The 5,061-nt window shown below is 34.1% G+C and overlaps 1 pseudogene across 1 annotated transcript; it reads right to left on the reverse strand.

Moving 5' to 3' along the window:
- Positions 1-861: 861 nt before the first annotated feature.
- On the reverse strand, positions 862-2,934 carry LOC146900627 (pentatricopeptide repeat-containing protein CRR2, chloroplastic pseudogene; annotated as a pseudogene). Its single transcript, XR_015022791.1, has one exon. The product of XR_015022791.1 is annotated as a pentatricopeptide repeat-containing protein CRR2, chloroplastic pseudogene (transcript).
- Between the last annotated feature and the right edge of the window lie 2,127 nt (positions 2,935-5,061).

Raw genomic sequence — 5,061 nt, forward strand, 5'->3', positions numbered from 1 at the left:
CATTCAATGTTTTTTGAAGATACATGATAGTAGTACCAAATGAAATTAGGGGTAGAATAGACTAGGACTATTTCGAGTATAACCAACTCCAGATAAGAGGATTTTCAGGTACAGGCACCCTCGTATCATACATCTGTTGATAAATTTAAAATATTGCGAACGTTAGGAACCAAAATTAAAATGAAAATAGTTATAAGTGGGCTTGATTCAGAGTATCATTTTGAGTTATTTTTTGTCCCTTAAGATCGGTTGCAGAATTAGTGATCAATAAGCAATGATTTCTTCATGTAAACCTATAGTTTCACATGAGAGAAGATCCTGTTAATTCTCATGTACAAGTTATTGTGAGCAGTTTATTAAATTATTCTCGGTTGCACCCTTTAGTTTAAAGTTAAATAAAAGTAAATTTAGGATGATAGGGGTGAAAAGGAATAAAAGTCAAACAGTTTCCTTGTTTTACAATACAACGTACAAGACAAATCTAGCTAATTTTTGTTATCAAGTCAAAACTCTCTCGATTGTTTGACTCAGGAATCAAAATTCAGTCAAATTACTACTTGCAATTTTACAAATTATTTCCTCACTTGCAGATCACAGTCACAGTGCACCTGTTATGACAAAAAAATAAAGAAAGAAAAGTTGGCTTGATTAACAATAACATGGGAACAATAAAAATAGACAGCCATATAGAATTTCGTTTAGTTACCTTTCTTCTTCTGTCTGAGGAGATATATCACAACTGAAAAGATGGTATATCAAAATGTTGATCTGTTTGGCTTTAAAGTTTGTATTATCTACTGTCATAAAACAAAACATTGACACCACTTTGTTTGTGGTATTTGATCGGACATTGGCAGAGGATCATCGAAAAGAACATCAAATTTAATTTACATCAACAGTTTGGTGATCTTGACCAAATTACTAGCTTCAAATGAACTGAACCTTTTCTATACATCCGAGCAGAATTTAAAATATGTAAATTCTAACCAGGTTTCTATCTTGTCTTGAATCTATCATTCATAATTGTAATTTTTTTGCATAATGAAACTACCTTACTGAAGTTTAACCATTGAAATTTGTCCCAAGAGACTCCTCAACTATACTTAACAATGTCAATTAACTCCTAGCATAGTACAGCTTGTGTAGATTCATGATCATCTCCTAGGACGAAGACATGACTATCAGTTCTAGATAACTCGAATCAGTTATTCAACATAATTAGATGGTGTATCCTTTTATCCACCATTTTATAGTTACTACATAATAGCATCACATTGAGTGTGAGCTTCTTTACCCATTGTCCTACCTAAGCTTACCAAGGTCTCAAAAATCTCAGTCGTTAATGGATGAGTTTCATCATTTACCCCAAATTTTTTATGACCTGATTCCAGCTCAATAGAGCTATAACCAATTGGCTTCTTGATTTCTTTCTCCCTGATTACTTTCCTCAATCTGGCTGCATCCTTCCACCGACCTTCATCTTCGTACATCTGTGCTAGAATCACGTAACGCCCAGCATTGTTAGGGTCCAAAACAAACAACTTCTCTGCAGCCAATTCAGCAAGTTCGATATTTTTGTGTATTCTGCTTGCACCCAACAAGGCACCATAAACATTTTTCCCTGGTTGGATCGACATAGATTGAATTAACTCCATTGCTTTTTCCAGATTACCAGCTCTTCCCAAAAGATCCACCATACAAGCGTAATGAGCCTCACCTTTCACAACACCATAAATTTCCATGGTCTGAAAAAGGTGCCAGCCCTCTTCATGCATACCAGCATGACTGCAAGCCGACAACAAAGACAAAAACACAATACCATCTGGATGCAAGCCCGACTCAACTAATTGCCGGAACATACTGAGCGCCTCCTGAGCAAAACCATGCATCCCATAACACCTAATAATTGCACTCCACACAATGACATTTCTATCCGATATCTGATCAAAAACGGCTCTTGCCATTCTTATAAAGCCACAATTTGAGTACAAAGTTATAAGACCACAACCAACAGCAGGATCAAGTTTCATCCCTGTCTTAACAATATAACAATGAATCCAATATCCCGCATGAATATTCGCTTTCTCAGCAAACGCAGGAAGAACAGTTACAAGCGTGGCATTATCAGGAAAACCAATATCATCATCCCTCAACATATCACAAAACAGCATCACAGCCTCATCCACATACCCATTGGAAATATATCCTGACATCATAGAATTCCAACTAACAATATCTCTCTCAGGCATTTCATCAAACACTTTTCTCGACGCTTCAATCTCCCTACATTTCGCGTAAAACGCAACAAGAGCATTACCAACAAACAAATCAAACTCCAATCCACACTTCACAACATTACCATGAATAATTCTACCCTTTAAACAATCTCTCTCAGCACCACAAGCCTTAAGCACAAAAGGGTAAGTGTACCGATTCGGAGTAGCACCACTCAAACGCATCAAATTATAAACAATTAAAGCTTCAGCAAAAGGACCCATATTAGCATAACCCTTGATGACATTGTTCCAACAGAAAACATCTCTTTCGGACAAATCGTCGAACACCTTGCGTGCGTGTTCGACGTTGGTTCCACCGAGCTGTGAATATTTGTCAATTAGTTTAGCAGCGATAAATGGGTCTTGTGTGTGGCCTCCGATGATGATTTGGGCGTGGGTTTGTTTAATGCTGTCGGTGGTTTTACAATGGTGAAGTTGGTCTGTGTAATGAAATGAGGTTTTTTGAGATTTTGGTTCCAAAAATTGGTGCAGTTTTCGTGATACGCGGTGCATTGGAACTCATCATTGAGGTGTTTAGAATGTTTTCATTATAAAACACATAGAGTAAATGATCATTTCTGTATGTGACACCTCGCTATCATAAATGTCTCACTCAGCATTAACAATAGTCTTGAATATGTATTTCTGTTGTCAGTTTAGTCTTTGAAATTTGTTAACTGTTGAGGTGTAGGGATTAAAGTGAAAGTAGAAAATGGTTGGTATGTACTTGAATCAAAAATCAATATCTTAAATTTAATCTCAAATCCCTAGATCCCGAATTTAATCTCAAAATTCATAAATCTCATCTAATTTTCTTTTTGTTAAAAATCAATTTCTTTTTTTGTTGTTGTTAATTCTCTGGATTGTACTGAATTCTAATGTTTATAAGAAATCACCACATTTTATTCCTCAATTCCAAAAAGTATAATATTTCCTTCATTCTAGAGTCTAAGTGCAGTGAAGCTCATTAGTATGTTTGTATATGCATGTTTGATAAATGTGTTTTAGTAAAAAGTAAGATATGGTTGAAGTTGTTTTAATCATGTTTAGTTAAGCCAAAGTTTGGAGGCATACTCAATTGTTTGGAAGTTACGAAACATACATAGATTTTTACTAAAATCACATTTGACACGAGACATACTATTAAGGGAAAATTACAAAGACCTCCCTCAAGGTTTGGCTAAAAGACACACACCTCCCCTCTAGTTTTAAAAATATAGTAACCTCCCCTCAATTTAACTCTGTTAACCATCCGCTAGTTTACTAACCCTTAGCTAGCCTTAGTGCTATGAATTATCCCTCCCTATATGATTGAATGCATCCGCAACACTAATTCAACCCACCAATATTAATCCAAATCTTTAGAAATGGCAACATGAAATTACGTGATGACACTATATTCCTCTTCTACTTGTTTTCAGTTATACTAATTAGTCGTAAAACTAGAAAACTAACTAGAAAACTAGAAAACTAATTGCAATATGCAGTCAGAAGACAAAAAATACAAACAGAAAACAGTTTGTATCTAATTGTAAAGAACCAACTAACCCTAAAAACAATTCTTAAAGAAGAAAGAAAGTGACAATGTGAATAGATATATTTATAGGTTTAGGGTTTTGTGAATGCAACTGTCATATATTAAACCGACCTTGTGGGAAGTATTCTAATACCAAGAAAATTTAGAGCATAGCTGCCATGATGGAGAGGGTTTTGGTTCATTATCGTGGTAGATAGTGAAGGGAGTTAAGTAATTCAGAGGTTCAGTGGCGTATTTGCATTTTAACAGAAAGATAACGTTGTTAAGAGAGTGTTAAGAGAGAAGGGAGGAATCAATCTATTTAATGAAAACTTAAGGGAGGTTAGTGTCTATTTTAAAACTAGAGGGGGGTGTCTCTGTCATTTAGAGAAAACTTAAGGGAGGTGAGTGTAATTTTCCCTACTATTAATTATAATAGTCCACACCATATAAATTAAACTCCTTTGATTTGCGGCACAAAAGATTTGAAATCTACTATTTTCCTTTCTTACAAATCTCCACTTATTAACAACAATTAAAAAAGGAAAATGATTTTGATCAAAGAGGGAATTAGATGAGATTTAGGAATTTAAGGATTTGCGGATTAAATTCAGGATTTAGAGATTTAGGGATTTGAGATTCAACTTAGGAAGATATTGATTTCCTGTACAGGGACAAAAGTGATTATTTTCTACTTTCACTTTAGTCTCTGTGATACATCATGCACGTCACCTCATCAGTTAACGAAAATTTTTAACGTCGAAGACTAAACTGATAACGGAAGTGCACATTCGAAGACGACTTTGTATTTAATCATGAGTCAGAGGCCTTTCTGAAAGCGAGGTGCAAAGTTAGGGACCAACGTGATCATTTACTCTAAAACATATCACTCCGTCCTTTTTTAGAAGACTATTTTACAAAAACAAAAAGTTGTTTTTTTCTTAAATATAAAATTATCTACAAATTTTTAGATGCATTTATTACTCTTTTTTCAAATACACCCCTGCTTAATATTATCAATATACCTTAAAATATAAAAATTTAACATTAAATATTTCCATAAACAAAGGGTAATTTGGTAATAGTAACATACTGTACATTTGTGACAAATTTATTACTCCAACTTTTCTCAATACTCGTGATTTTTGTAAAATAGTTTTATAAAAATGGAAGGAGGGAGTAATTTGGATTTTATTTTTTAAATTTAAATAGTGTAAATCTATACCAATTTTTTTTTTTTGACAAAATCTATACCAATATATAAAATAC

The sequence above is a fragment of the Medicago sativa genome, chromosome 8 (assembly GCF_051527215.1).
Source record: "Medicago sativa cultivar Bolivia chromosome 8, Bolivia_mono, whole genome shotgun sequence".
In the NCBI taxonomy this organism is placed as follows: domain Eukaryota; kingdom Viridiplantae; phylum Streptophyta; class Magnoliopsida; order Fabales; family Fabaceae; genus Medicago; species Medicago sativa.